Source organism: Rousettus aegyptiacus, unplaced genomic scaffold, assembly GCF_014176215.1.
Source record: "Rousettus aegyptiacus isolate mRouAeg1 unplaced genomic scaffold, mRouAeg1.p scaffold_m13_p_9, whole genome shotgun sequence".
In the NCBI taxonomy this organism is placed as follows: Eukaryota; Metazoa; Chordata; class Mammalia; order Chiroptera; family Pteropodidae; genus Rousettus; species Rousettus aegyptiacus.
In genome coordinates, this window is record NW_023416312.1 from 87,738,665 (window position 1) to 87,755,219 (window position 16,555).

At 35.1% G+C, this 16,555-nt stretch overlaps 1 pseudogene; it reads left to right on the forward strand.

The window, feature by feature from the left end:
* The window catches only part of LOC107497111, a 54,899-nt pseudogene that overhangs the window by 10,184 nt on the left and 28,160 nt on the right, over positions 1–16,555 (forward strand).

Genomic DNA, 16,555 nt, shown 5'->3' on the forward strand with positions numbered 1-16,555 from the left:
GTAAAAGAGTATACACGTTTTGATAACACATTGCCAAATTCTTTTTCAGAAAAGTTGCTAGGTATGAGGATCTGCTGTTTCCTACTCACACACTCAACAAAACTAGGTTTTTGTTAATCTTTCAAAATCTTGCTTCATAATTTTAATTCTGTGAGTATACTAAAGGGAAATAGATTCATACTAGGCAACTCCTAAAGGTCCAATGTATTAATTTATTGAATACCAGTTTCTTAATTTATATGGAGAAATATAAATATCTAGTGGACCGTACTATACATGTTAGCTGGTTAGTACTTCTGCCTATGATAAAAAGATAAGAAAAAGAAAATGTAAATATAATAGAATAAATAGAAAGTTTCCTGGTGAGCATAAGACCCCAGAACAAAGGAAAGTGAAGTATTAGAAGGTGATATTTATGGCGGTCTAATACTATACGCACCCATGGACCAGATGTTTATATTCATGGGATATGTATTCTTAGCCATGGACAATATTAGAGGTGCTTCACCAACAGATTAACTTTGGGGCATTTCTTTTATAAGGAAATCCTTTTATGGCTATGTAGATCTATGTATTTCCCTTTTTAGTTTTTTAAAGACCTTTTTTTTTAAAATTTAGGTTTGATTATACTTGATTTCATCTACGACTTTTCTTATAGTTTTAGATGTGCTTGCCTGAGACCAAACCCCAATCAACTTATTTGGGAGTAGGTGTCAAATCTCTTCAAACATTTACAAATTGTGTTTGGTTTGTGTCATTTTTATAGATGGCCTGAGCAGCCATTGTAACGTGACTCTTTGTAATCTTTTTCTGAAAGCAATTCCAGATTGGGAATGCCTCGCTTTTGTCCATATGTATCACCTACAGTGCTTATCTCCATTTTAAAATGAGGATACTGAAGCCCAGTGAGCTGAAGTAATTTTCTCAGGATCATAGCTAGCAGGAGGTGGAAGCGATATTCAAACTCAGGTCTGTCTGGTTCCCACACTCATAGTTTTTCCACTATGCCATTCTGGCTTTCTGTATTAAGGTCTATTATATGTTCTCCCTGCAGAGTTACTGTAAAGAAAATGAGAAACGTTTATGTTAGAAATGTGCATGTGTACTTTGAATCATCCAGCTAGAGGTCAGGATTACTTGATCTTACATCCTGCAGTTTATCCAAAGTACAACTGGCAAAAACAAGCAATTTACTAGTCCAATAAGTATAGTTTAGTCTTACAATCTCTGGATGAAATATGAAAGTGTACTCTGGAGAAAGGAATGAAATACACTTTGAAGAAATTACAATAACCTTTCCCTAATGATTGAGAATACTATTCAAAGCCCAAGCTGTTATCTGAAGTTGATCAAAGAGCTGAAGCCCTTCCACATTTTATCATTTATTAGTTAGTTATTTAAAATTTAAATGTAGGAACTATTATGTTTATAATAAAAGCCAAGGGAAAGCACATCTAAATTGAAGGTCAGATTCATACCTGGAGCCTATATGGTATAGTGTTAGCGGTCTCTTAGTCTGACAGGAAGCAAGTGTGGCTATCAAAAGAGCTGAAGCACAAGTTCAGATGCACCTATACCAAAAGGGAGAATTTAGGGAATCACCTTACTTAGGGTTAGGTCTTAACCCCTTGTTCCTTAACAGTCAAGTTTAAATCCTGGAAGCTACACCAGAACATGGAATTTCTTTTTCCTATTGAAACTCTTTCAGGGTGCTTAGAAGTCCCTTGGTTCCAGAAGTGGTACAATGGAAAGAACCATACATACCTTAGTTTGAATCCTGGCTCTGACATTTATTAGCTGTGGGAACTTGGGCAAGTTTCTTTGAGCCTATATTTTCTGATCCGTAAAATTGGGATAAAATAGTCACCTTGTATGATTGCTTATCAGTGACAAGTGAGCTGCCATAGAAAATATTTAACAGAGTGCCTGGCCCATAGTTAACACACAGTGTTTTCTATTCCTTCTCTCAAATACAGGACCACTTGATTTACAAATGTCTTATATAACAGTAGCTCATGCATGCAGAGAATGGAATTAAGTAGTGAGAATGCACCAAGCCCCACAATATTCTTAACCTTAATACTGGAAAGTTGCTGTAGTAGTTAGGGGGAGGAGGAGGCAAGGAAGAGTGGTGATGTATATCTCTGATGGTGCTGTTTCTTTGTTTTTTATCTTGGATTGGAAATGCTTTTTTAATCTAGTGGTAATCGTATATATCAACATTTCCTAAAGTGCAACATTTCCTTAGAACAGTAGTCACATCAGTTTGGAAAATGCTACTTTCTGCTGTCTCCTTTCTCAGCTTCATGAAGCACATTAGTAAAATATTTAAAAGTCTCCTAATAAAGAAACCTAACTCAGAATTTTACAATTATACTTGATTCTGGAGTCTCTTCTGGAGTAACATTTATAATGCACTGTGGAGTCCACTTTAGGTATCTCAGGTGTATGTAGTTGTTGTGTGTTGAGTAGCTCACAAAACCCTATTGAACATATAACATAGTTTGAATTTTCAGTGGACAAATGAGAAACAAAGCTTCATGTGTTTTTAAGTGTAATTATAAAATAACTGAAACCGCATTATGGGTTATGAAAAATTTTGTCAACTAGCTGGGTATATAGTCACCATTTATTGAATTGCTTCAGTGGGAATGACAGAAATTGAAAATCACTATTTTTGTTTCACCCTCCAATTAAATACTTGATTCAGATCAATATTATCAATTGATGTAAAACTGTGGGTAAATGAACATTGGAAAAACTGGTTATTCTCACAGTGGCAAAGTATCGCCCCATGGATTACTTGCTAATTGCAAATGGGAAAGTACAAAAATAAGTAGATAAGTAAATAAATAAACATCCATTCATGCTGATATCTCTGATTGTAATCCAGTAGCACAGCATTCATGTTAGGACTCTTCATTTCCTTATTTGTAACTTATTTCTCTGACAATGAGAAACCTGGTTCCTATCATCTGTGATACTTGATTTATTTGTTAAACTTTAGCTACATGCAAACTAGTGTCAGAACTGGTTATCCATACTCCTGTGAGAAACAAATTTATTAATTGGAATACAGTGTTTGTATAGTACTTTTTTTGTAAAGAAATATCTTAAATTTTTTCTTGTATCAAGTCTTTGAAATCTGATGTGTATTTTACACTTATGGTTGATCTCACTTTGTATCAGCCACATTTCAAGTGCTGAATAGCCACATGGGATTAGCAGCTGCCATTTTGGCAGAGATCTTAGACCCCCACCTTTGTAGCACCTGTCACCTTTGTTCTGTGCTTCTACATATTTTCCCCTTTTTTTCTGCCTCTCATTCCTAGTAAAGAAAATCCCACCAGGTCCTGTGACATGGATTGATTCCAGGCACTTGGCTGGGTGAACTACACTGCCTTGCCCTCCTGCAGACTATGGAAGCCTTCCATATACCTCTGGCACAAAAGACATTTTATATGACAAATATTTATTGAGTGCCTATTATGTGCCTAGCATGAAAATTTTTATAAAGTATCTAGTTTAACTTTATTTCTCACAACAGTCCTCTGAAGGCAGGTACTATTTGAAATCTCCATTTTATAGAAAATGAAACTGAGGCTCATAGAGGTAAAGTCACTTGCTAGAGATCACAAATGTAAAGGGTTATAAACCTATATTAGTTTGACTGAAAATCCAGGCTCTTAACATAGCCTATTTAATACATGATGTGAGTTTAGAATGGGAAGGAATTATGGTGTGAGAATTGACCAAGAAGATTTATAACAGAGAAGCCTTGAACTAGGCTTCGAAAGATGCTGAGAATGGCTTGAATAGAAGGGACAGAGGTGTGCAGGTCTTTGTGGGAAAGCGCATAGACTAAGCTAAGAGACCTGGATTTTAGGATTTGGGAGAGAAGCTATAGGTATAGGGCTTTCCAGGTAAGAATGTATGTGGTATATAATGGGGAACAGTAAATAAACTTGTTAATTAAGACAATTTTTTTCATTTGGTTATTCATTCAACAGACAATAAATGCACTCTATGTGCCAGTTCTTAGGTGCTAAGGTATATAAAGGCCAAAAAGATTCAACCTAACACCCCAGACTTTAATTGTTTCTACTGTATTGGTAGAAAGGTTAGAAAAATAGATTTGAGCCAGATTTCAAGGGACTTTGAATGCCAGGTTAAAGTGTTTCTAGTCACAATACCTTTACTTTAGAAACTTACTGTTTTTATACTACCAACCAAAGGTTTTTTGGTTTTGCTCTACTCACATAATTTTAGCAATGTACGCAAGTTATATAAACCTTATTTGTGGACTAAGCTGGGGCTCTAGCTGCATTTATAGCCACTTTTTTCTAAAATGCATTCCTGATTTTAAGGCAGCATGGATTGAGAATTAGGAAATTTTGGTGCTAGTTTATCTCAAACTCATACTGTGACCGCAAGCAAATTCAATTTCTTCCCTGGACCTCAGTTTCCCCATGATAAAGTGAGAGACTTGAACTGGATTAGTAGTTCTCAACCCTATCAGACTGATGTTATCTTTCAATAACAAATGTTTTATAATTCTCACTTTACTATTGTAAAATTATATTAATTGATATTAGGTAATTAAACCTTTCTATATACATGATTAAAATAAAGATTATATAACACCCTAATTATAATATAAAAGAGAAATAAAAAACTTTTTTTCTTTTTTCTTTTTTATCCAAGTACAGTTGACAAACAACATCATATTAGTTTCAAGGGTACAGCACAGTGAAAAAAGAAAGTAACATTTAATAAAATAATATATATTTTAGTCATCAAATGCATACACCTATGTGTGTTATCATTGTAAATGTGACAGCTATGAAAATAGATGGATAAAAGAATGTTTATACTGGTGACTCAAATACCAAATCTTTCCAAATGATCCCACAATTTTCTGAAATGTTGATCAATTTTGGTAAAGTTTCAAGCCAAACGTAGTACCATTTACCCTCAATTTACATGGTAGTTGCTTTCTTGGAAAAAAAAAATCAACATATATTAAAACTGTGTAAAAATACTTTATATTTATCTGTAAAATGTAGTTAGAATCTAAGTGCAGATAGTCATAAACAGTTTTTCACTCACATGGATGTTGGACATGGCATTAATTCATTGTGTGGGTCTCCCAGGGCACTACAAGACGTCTGTGAAGCTACTATGCTGCTAAATGCCCATGAGGGGGTGTGGGTACCCCTGTTGAAAACAACTGGACTAGAAGCTCAAGTTGCCTGCCACCTTGATTTTTTCAGTCTCTTCATGTATTTTTACTGAGACCTCTCATGGGGGTATTATTATACCATAAAATCAAGAAGTCCTGTATTTGTTTCTGTCTTTATTCCTTGTGACTCCATTATAAACAGCATTAAAGACCTGTTTACCTCATATAATTTTATGAGAATTGGTGTCTTATAGAAGGTTTTGAAACTCTAGAATGTAAAGACGCAGAATAACTCTTAATTTTAAATGGCTTAAAAAATAGGTTCTACCACTTAGTTATCTTTTTTGTATTTGTCATTTTATTCTCAAATATGCCTTAGGATTTTAAAATAATTTCTTTATTTTCTTAGGGAAGAGTAATATGCGTTATGGTCTGTTACTTCCAGCAGATGGCAATGTTTGGTGCAAAAAAAATGCTTGGTTTAACAATTGCAAATTTTCAAGGTTCTCTTTGTATTTAAAATCCAAACTTCATAGTGCATATTTGAAAGTATTCCTTTTAAAGATTTGATTAATTAACTTGCTTAAGGCAGTGGATAAGCTAATGAAGAGATGCGTGTTATTCAAATTTAGACAAATTAAGTCACATTTTACTGTAAGGACAAAATTTTAATAGAATGGTTATGATAAACCCTTGCATGCAGTGAATATTTATCAGTTCTGTAAATTCTGATTTCCTTTATTTGGAACAATTTTAGACAACAGAGGAAGTGCTAGAACAATACAAAGAACTCCCGTAGTCCCTGTAACCAGATGCCCCAATTGTTAACATTTTACCTCATTTGCTCCATTGTTCACTCTTCTCTCTGTGCGCCTATTATCATTAATCTTTCTCTGAATCTTTTGAGAGCTGGATGTCCCATCATCCCTAAGCATTCCAGAGTGTTTTTCCTCAAAATAAACTCTCTTTCCTACATAATTAATATATAGTCCTCCAAATCAGAAATCAATATTGGTATCACATTACCATCCGATCCACATACATCTATTCAAATTTCACCAGCTGGGCAACATTGTCACTTTTTCCCTTTCTAGTTCACAATCCTTTCCAAGATTTCATGTTGTGTTTCGATTTTGATCTCCTCCAACCAGGACCAGTTTATTAGTCTTTCCCTGTCTTTCATAACCTTAAAAATTTTAAAGAGTACAAAACTTACATTTTGTAGGATGGCCATCAACCTGGGTCTGTCTGACGGTTCACGATCTGGCTCAGGTCATTCGTTCTTGGCAGGAATACTGCAGAAATGATATCTCACATCAAGAGGCACATGATGTCAACCTTCCCTGTCATTAGTAATGTTAACCTTGATTACCTAATTATCAGGTTTTAACTAAAATCTATTGTTTAATTAAAACCAATTTTAATTAAAATCTATAAGTTGGATCTTATTTTTCAAGTAGTGTACATTGACTTTCTTCACATCTCACCCCCAAACTTTAGAAAAAACACCTAAAGATACCCAGTTTTACATAATAAGTCCTTTCTAACAATTTGGTCAATCAGTACCAGCATTTTCTTTTCACTATGAACATGTCATTGATTTGAGGAGTAATAACACTGCATTTATGGTTTAAGTGTTTATTGGGGGAATTACCAGTTATGATCTTTATCTATTAGGGGTATTTTATAAGAAAGCTACTAACAGTTTGAATTTGATCATGCATCAGCAGAAATAGCTTGATTGGTAATTATATTTTCTTGTGTTTTATTTAGTATTGAAACTATAATATTTAAAAAGAAAATATCTTTTATAAACTTGTTGCTACAATATTTCTAAATACTTAACATACAAAAATGTAAAATGTTATTGTATTCTTTAAGAAATGATTTAAGTTGAACAGTTTTTTATAATTAAACAAAATACCTTAATAATAAACCTATTTGTGGGAGGTGGAGTTGGTTGGTTGTAGTGGTGCAAGTTGTCTTTTAGGTCAATTTAAATAATAATAATAATATTTGTATATGGTGAAGACTTCAAATCGTATAGAAAAGGTATAAGTAAAATTCTCCCTTTCCTTATCATCTACAATTCTTAGTCTCTCTCCAAGAGTATAACCATTATTTTTTCTTCTAGAAAAATATTTGCATCCACAACATATGTGTATTATTTTTTGGAGGACAATGGAATCTTACTATGGAATCTTTGCACCTTTTTTTTTAATTTAATGCTATTTCATAAACATATCATTGCCTATAGATGCACTTCATTCTTTTAATTGTTACATAGTATTTATTAGCATGAATTACCATACTTTATTTTTGGTTATTTCTAGGTTTCTAAATTTACAAACAAAACTACGGTGACTCTCATATATATCTTTGTGTACCTTGAAAAGTAGGATATGAAGTTACAATCAAGATGACATCGTGGTCTGGACAAAATGAAATATGGGGCGGATTTATGATTACAAAAAAAAGTTGCGAAAGGTGCTATTTCTGGTGAACAGCAATAAGCTAAAATTATTTTCTCCCTAGTCCCTTTCTGAATGAGGTAAAATATCAGTAAATAAAAAAAATAAGATTAAAATGTCATTATTTCATCACATTAGAAGAAAGAAATGGAAGATGACTACTTTGTCTGTTTTAGGATTATAACCAGCAAAAGATCAGTTGAAGTTTGGTCATAAGATTTTATATTTTATATTTTAGGAAAACAAAACTATCAAGTGAGCTTCTAGATGGGATTATATTTTGGAGTCCATGCCTCATACCAACATTCAGTGATTTAGGTAAGCACTTCATAAAATAAAGAATAAGTAGTTTCAGGCTGAGAAATGTAAATAAGTAAATAAATTAAATACATGTATATATTATACAAACACACACACACACAACACACATTTATTTAAATTATTTTGTCACCAAAGATGATCTCGGTGACATTTCTTTCCTTCTCCATGGCTAGTTTCCCACTCCTTCCTCTCCTCCACATCTCCACATATACAAAGAAAAAGAAAAAAAGAAAATGTGTTTTAAATATACCAATGTTTATGCTGAAGGTGAAGAGAAGCCTGAGATGTCATAGAGGTACTATGTCTGCATGCGAGAAATATTGGTGTGGGAAGTAGGCAGGATATAACTGTGGAACTGGACACAAGGCAAGAGATAAAAGGAAAACAGAATGGAAGCTTTATTTGTGGGTTCAGAAAGTCTGAGCAAACTATAGAGTAGGAAAAGCAGTAACAAGCTGGGGTGGAGGAAGGTCGAGATGTCACAAAAGAGCAAAGAGAAAGGTGAAAGGATTATGCATGAGAACCTAAAACATTTTGAGTGGTTACTCACTCAATCATTGCAGGTCATATAAAGGAGAGAATCGTGTAGAGATAATGTCTGTGACTGAAGGACCATTCATTCTACAGGTATTCTTTTTAGTCCCTATTATGATGCCAAGCACAATGGTAGGCTCTGAGACATAGTGGTCAATAAGAAAGACAGACTTCTGCCCACATGAAGCTTGTATTCTAGTGGACTCAGAAGGAAAGGACTCAATTCCTCAGGAATCTTCAACAGGTTCAAAACACAAAGTTAGAAGTCTTTAATGAATGTGAAAGGCGTACTCTCAACGTGCAATTGATGGATGGACCAACTGAGAATATGATTGGGACTGTGATAAAGTGCTGAGAGTTGGAGAGGATGTTAAGTTAGTAACATAGAAGCCTGATTAGAGAAGCTGTTGAAAAAGACATAAATATGTTTATATAGTATTTTATTTCCTGTTATCCTGTAATAAAGAAATTTGGGTGGAAGAAGACTATAAATGTAAAAATGAAAGGTGTAATACTATGAGTACAATCTTCAGAGATGATGATTTTTTTTTATACTCCCATTGCCTTTAAAATGAGAGTATCATCCTTTGCTTGTTTCTATTTTATTCTTCTTCCTATTATTATTATTATTATTATTATTATTATTATTATTATTATTATATTGTAGCTCTTCCAGAGACCCTTTTGTTTGGATCCCATTTTGTCACATCTTCAGAACTCTCTTCACATTAAATTTACTTCATATTTTTCATATTTTTCAATTACAGTTGATATTTAATATTATATTAATTTTAGGTGTACAGCATAGTAATTAGACATTTATATAACTTACGAAGTGATCGCTCTGATAAATCTAGTACCCATCTGACACTATACAAAGTTATGATATTATTGGCTATATTCCTTATGCTGTACTTTATATCCCAGTGACTGTGTTGTAACTACCAATTTATACTTCTTAATCCTTTTTCCTCTTTTACACCCCCAGTCTCCCGCCCATCTGGCAACCCTCAAAATGTTCTCTGTATCTATGAATTTGTTTCTGTTTTATTTGCTCATTTATTTTATTCTTTAGATTCCGCATGTAAGTGAAATCATAGAGTATTTGCCTTACTCAACTCAGCACAATATCCTCTATGTCCATCCATGTTGTTGCAGATGGCAAGATTTTATTCTTTTTTATGGCTGAGTAATATTCTGTTGCATAAACATACCACCTCTTTCTTATCCATTCATCCATTAATGTTCAATTGTATATATATATACCACTTCTTTATCAGTTCATCTCCTGATGGACACTTAGGTTGCTTCCATATCTTGGCTATTGTAAATAACATTGCAATTAACATAGAGATCCACATGTCCCATCGATGTAGTGTTTTAGGTTTCATCAGATAAATACAGAAGTAGAATTGCTGGTTCCTTCTTTGTATTTTGTTATAGACATTTTTAAATGTCTATTTTGTCTGGTATAAGTATTGTTCCTTCAGCTTCTTTTTTTTGTTCCATTTTCACGAAATATCTATTTCTCTTCCTTAACTTTCAGTCTGTATGTACCTTTAGATCTAAAGTGAGTCACTTGTAGGCAGCATGCAGCATGTGTAAGGGTCTTGATTTTTTATCCACCCTATGTTTTTTGATTGGAACATTTAATCCACTTACATTTAAAATAATTGTTGATAGAAATGTAGTTATTGCCATTTTATTATTCATAGTCTTGATCCCTGCCCTTTCTTCTTATAGAAGTTCCTTTAACTTATCTTGTAATACTGGTTTGGCAGTGAAGAACTCCTTTAGCTTTTTCTTGTCTGGGAATCTTTTTATCTGTCCTTTGATTATAAATGACAGCTTTGTTTGGTAGAGTAATCTTGGTTGTAGGTCCTTGCTTTTCATGACTATTTCATGCCAATCCCTTCTGGCCTGCAAAGAGTCTGTTGTGAAATTGGCTGATAGTTTTATGAGAACTTCCTTGTAAGTAACTAATTGCTTTTCTCCTTCTGCTTTTAAGATGCTTTGTCTTTAAACTTTGGCATTTTAATGGTGATGTGTCTTGGTGTGGGCCTCTTTGGGTTCATCTTGTTGAGTATGTTCATCACATACTGTCTACAAGAGACTCATTTTAGATTGAAAGGAACATACAGACTGAAAGTTAAGAGATGGAAAAAGATGTTTCATGAAAATGAAAACAAACAAAAAAAGCTGTGGTAGCAATACTTATACTAGACAAAATAGACTTCAAAAAAGTCTATAATAGGAGGCAAAGAAGGACCCAGCAATTCCACTTCTGAGTGTTTATCCGAAGAAACCAAAGACACTAATTTGTAAAGACATATGCATCTGTATATTCATTGCAACATTATTTACAATAGCCAAGATATGGAAGCAACCTAAGTGTCCATCAGTAGATTAATTGATAAAGAAGAAGTGGTACATATATACAATAGAACATTAGTCAGCCATAGATGACTCTCTGTGCTTCCTGGGTGTATATGTCTATTTTCTTCATCAGGTTAGAGAAGTTTTCAGTCATTTCCTCAAATAAATTTTCATCAGTTTCTTCAAATATGTTTTCAATTCCTTGTTCTCTCTCTCTTCTTCTGATGGCGCACCTGGGGTATGGGCCATGGTTCTGCTAGGGCACAATCCCAGGACCTTCTGCGTGTAAAGCAGACATGCTAACTGCTACTCTATGGAACCACCCCGACTGCTTCCATATTTTAATTTCCATTTCCATTTTTATGTTTTTTATCTGTTTGTTAAAGTTCTCACTGCATTCATCTACTCTTTCCCTAAGTTCATTGAGCATCTTTATGATCAGTGTTTTGAACTCTGCATCTGTTAGATTATTTGACTCCATTATTTCCGGATTTCGGTCTCTCATATGGTTTCTGCTTCTTTGTCTTCCCATTTTGGCTCCCTTTCTGTGTCTGTTTCTATGTACTAAGCAAAGCTCCTAAGTCTCCAGGTCTTATTAGTGTGGCTTTGTGTAGCAGGTGTCAGTGGCACAGTCAGCTGCAGGTCAAGTTTAGCCCCAGCCTGGGCCACTTTAAGACCACCTGTTAATATTCAGCAAATAATTCACAGATGCCGTGCTTATAGTTGCCTTAAGAGGCCATGCCAGAAACTGAAGTCAGCTGCCCACCAGTGTGAACTTGAGTTGGCTCAGTAAGGAGCATCAGACTTGTGGATGATACAACTGCATGTGGCTTGGGTGGGGCCACAAGCTGAGGGAGGTGGAGTTTTAGGGAATCATCTAGGTGAAGTGAGCTGTTATTCAGAATGATGATGTCTCAACTATGTCGGTGCTGAGTCCGCACACTGGGATAGGAGAGGGCTCAAAGAGGGGCAGTGGATACCACAAGCACTTCTTCCCAGAAGAGAACATCACCTTTGACTCTCACTTAGACAACTCAGTATTCCCTTGTAAGTCCCTGGTGCCCCTCAAGCAGCCAACTCAGTGCTGCTGCTCAGAGAGAGCAGGCCCATCACTGTGAAAGTCCACTCATGGACACGGCCCCCACTAAGAGCATCTGCAGCTGGTGGCTGCAGCTGCTGCAGCCTCTGTCCCACTCAACCTTTATGATAGTGCAGCCTCGTGTCTTTACCCTCTCCTACCGTCTATCGTTGCAGGGTGATTTATTATTTCTTTCCCTAGTTGTAGTGATTCTGCTCATCTAGTTCCCAGGTGACTTTCTTTGCTATTTGCTCAGTGTTTCTGTCACAAACTTGATTTGGTCACAAAAGGGATGGAAAAAGGCTCTATCATGTATGTCATTTTCCTCCTCCTTCTGTTTATTTTTTCTTTTGATTCCTTGCTGACTGGTTTTTATGTTTCTTATTTATTTTTTTAAATTTATTTTTATTGTGACATTGGTTAACAAAATCTGATAAGTTTCAGCTGTACATTTTAACAGTAATATTTTACATAAATAAATAAATAAATAAATAATATATATATATATATATTTACGCTGTGTGTTCACCTCTCATAGTTAGATTTCTTTTTGTCACCACCTATTTGACCCCTTTTATCCCATCTACTTCCCCTCTTCCCCTCTTCCACCTTCCCCCTACCCTCTGGTAACCACTAGTCTATGCTCCATGTCTATGAGTCTCTGTTTGTTTGTCCTGTTCATTTTTTCTTTTAGATTTGTATCCCACATATAAGTGATATCATGTGATTTTCAACCTTTTCTATCTGGCTTATTTTGCTTAGCATGATTATCTTGAGGTTCATCCATGTTGTTGCAAATGGCAGTATTTCATTTCTTCTTATGGCTGAGTAATATTCCATTGTATATATGTACCACAACTTCATTATCCAATCATCTATCATAGGACACTTTGGTTGCTTCCATGTCCTGGCCACTGTGAATAATGCTGCTATGAACATTGGTGTACAAATATCTTTCCTGACATGGGTTTTCAAATCTTTGGAGTAAATACCCAGTAGAGGGATTGCTGGATCATATGGTAGGCCAATTTTTAGGTTTTTTTTTTGAGGAACTCCATACTGTTTTCCATAGTGGCTGTACCAATTTGCAGTCCCATGTTTCCTATTTCTTTGTTGAAGTTCTAACTGAGATCATCAAGCATCCTTATAATTCATGTTTTGAATTATGCATCTTATAGATTGCTTGTCTTCATTTTGTTTTTAATTTTTTGGAGATTTGTTCTGGTTTTTGTTTGTTCGTTTGTTTGTTTTCACTTGGGACATGTTTCTTTGCTTTCACATCTTGGTTGCCTACTTGTGTTTGTTTCTATGTGATAGGTAGGTTTCCCAGTCTAAGTAGAGTGGCTCTGGGTCCTTCTTAGTCTTCCCTTTGTGTTTGTTGTTTGTGAAGGTGGTTTGGTGGTGCGCTGGTGTGTTCTGAAACTGGCCACAAGGTTTGTTGGTTCTGGGTCTTCTTTGGTGGGCTCTGGTGCAGGCCAAGGTTAGTTGCTGCCTATGCTTTGCCTGGGGCCGCTTGGTATGAGTTACAAAGTGATATGCAGATCATTGCCACTTGTGCTAGGCTTGGAGGTGTCTTGGAGAAGCTAAAGTGTGAACTGAGGTTGTTTGCTAGTTTCAGACTTGGGGCTGCTTAGCAAAGTGTACAGAGCACGCTGAGTACAGATGCTACTTATTTGAGGTTTGTGAACCTTTGGGGGATTTTAGAAAACTCTGCAGCATGAGTCAAGATAGGCTATCTGTATGGAAAAGTCACTGGGATTTGGGGTCTCGGAATCACCAGGGCAGGGAAAACAGTGCTAGCCAGGTTGATGGATATTCAGAAATGGCGCCTGTCTTCATTTGCACACTAGGCAAAGGTGCAGGCTCAACAAAGGAACAATGGATTCTGCCAGCACTTCTGTCTGGGACAAAGCAGCCCTTCCAGCCCTCAACCTGAAACTTGACAATTCAGTCCTCCCCGTTTGTCTCTGGTGCCTTTCAATCTACTGCCCCAGCATTGGAGTCCAGAGTGAGAGAGTTATCAGCAAATATGTCCATGCCTTTTAAGAGGCATGCATGGGACTCCCACAGCCATCTGTCTCACTCAGCCACAATCTCTGCTGGTTTTCACAGCCAGCAGTAGTGGAGACTTCCCTTCCCAGCACTGGAACCCTGGGCTGGGGAGCCTGGTGTAGGACTAGGACCCTCACTTCTCAGGGGGACCTCCACAACCAAGATATCCCATCCAGTTCTCAACTACCACACATGGGTGTGGGACCAGCTGGTTTTGCATCTCCACCCTCCTACCAGTCTTGATGTGACTTCTTCTGTATGTCCTTAGTTATAGTACTTCTGTTCAGCTAGATTTCAGGTGATTCTCATGGATGGTTGGTCTATAGTTATGTTGTAATTTCGAGGTGGTTGTGAAAGAGAGCAAGCCCAACATTTACCTACTCCACCGTCTTGACCAGAAATTCTTCAGATAATATTTATTTAAAATGTTTCTCCGAAGGGGTTGTGAAAGCCAAGGGCTTCCAGATAGATTGTGGTGCTAATCTCTAGTAGTATTAATATTTATATTGTAACAGTAAATGCAGTTTGGTTCCTGTCATGAGCTAATTTACTTATGTCTTTGAACAGACATTGCGGACATCAGTTACTCTATTGGAATTTTTAAAAAATGTTGCTGGCCTTTTCATACATTTTGGTGAAACTTTTTTGATGTATATGGGTTTGGCTGGGTGGTGGGATGGCAGAAAGTGTTAGTTTTAATTTGTGGATAGTGTTTAAGTTTTAATTTTAGAAACAGTAAGAGCTCATGAGTAAATTGGCTCATGGGGTCTTTACCCTGAAGCTCATAGAATGATAAAGTCAAAGACTATATATAGCCTTGGTCTCTCAGCTAAGAAGTCAGTTCGCTATTAGTTAAACCATGATTACTGAACTTTCATTTTTAGTTCCATACCCTGGAACTAAGTTTGCATTATTGATCTTATTCACTTCTCCATGGTTGTTTTTGGAAATGTACTCTTAAAAAATTCTAAAATAACCTTAAGAATAGTGTTGTTTCTACTGTTTTATTTGTAATACACTTTTGTGATAGAGCTTTAAGTTCATTTAAATTTATTTTTATTGTGACATTGGTTAACAAAATCTGATAAGTTTCAGCTGTACATTTTAACAGTAATATTTTATATAAATAAATATATATATATATATTTTTACACTGTATTGATGTATTCAGCCTTTGATCTGATTTTAACTTTAGAAAACTGATCAACATAATAATAATTTGAATGTCTCATTCAAATACTGTGTTATGCGTCTTTTGGGGAACTCTTGCTGGATATGTGTCTCATAAAATGTATAAGAGTATTACAACTATTATTGTTCCAGTAAGTTGATGTGTTAAATGTAGAAATTAAAAGGCTGTAAATTTTTTTAAAAATTGTGTGGGGAATTTTAGCTAATATATCAATGTAACTGCATCTTGATGACTACACTTTTTTTTACTGTTCCAATGAGGAATTTGAGATTTAACTTCTCCCTTTTTTTCCTTTTTAAAATTTTTTAATATTATGAATTCCTTTGTTATTATGCTTTTCTTATCTGAAATGGTGTCTGTGATTATATTAAGAACCCTTCATAGAGATATTATCAGATATAATCACCTGAATTCTTCTATAAGTAAAAATGCACATATTTGATTCAGCAAATCTACGACTGCCTACTCTGCCCAGTTCTCAATGTTATATTTCTACTTACAGTATAAAATCTTAAATACAATACATTTTGATGTATAGTAATTTGGCATATTATACTGAATCAGAAAGTTTAGAATTGTGTAGATTCTTTAAAAGTAGAGGTAATTTTATTAGAGGGTTATTTTATCAAATAATTAATAAACTCTTTGATTATATTCTTTTTTATGTGTTTCTGAGCTTTAAAAATCATTATTTAAGCTTTTCATTAATTTGGAGCATGCGATAAATATACCAAATTTTGCAAAATACTATAACTTAGGCAAATTTAGTTTTTACCTGTTCTATTATTTTGACACTTGTAATCATTTATGTATTGGTGAATTTTTAATTTATATAAAATTGGTTGAATTCCTCATGTATGTTAAATCGTTTTGCTTTCTAGTGAAAATCAAGCCACTTGTATGCTTTATGTAATTAATATATTCCCCCCAATGCAAAACTTAGAGTAACGGGATGGCTTATTTGTATGGCAGGATTGGATACCTTCCAGAGACCTGTTATATCCGAAATGAACCAGTGGTTTCCAGTTAGTGTGTCTTTAGAGGAAAATTCAGTTTCATCTAACTTTCAGAGCTTTTGTGACTGTCTGTCATAATAACTGGTATGTTTATTAAAGACTTTCACCTATGCAGGAAGATGCCCAGGGAGAGTTTGGATGGAAGCTGATTTGGGGGTGAGAGGGAGGATGTATTTAAACCTCTAGGGAATGAAATGTTGCTGTCAGTTTTCTTGAGTCAAAGAACACAAGTTTTGATTATGATGGTTTTTACTCTATGTGAGTAAGCTCAGATTGATAAGTATTGTGTTAAATATTTGTAGTGAACTGCTGACATGTGTTAAACTTTGATTC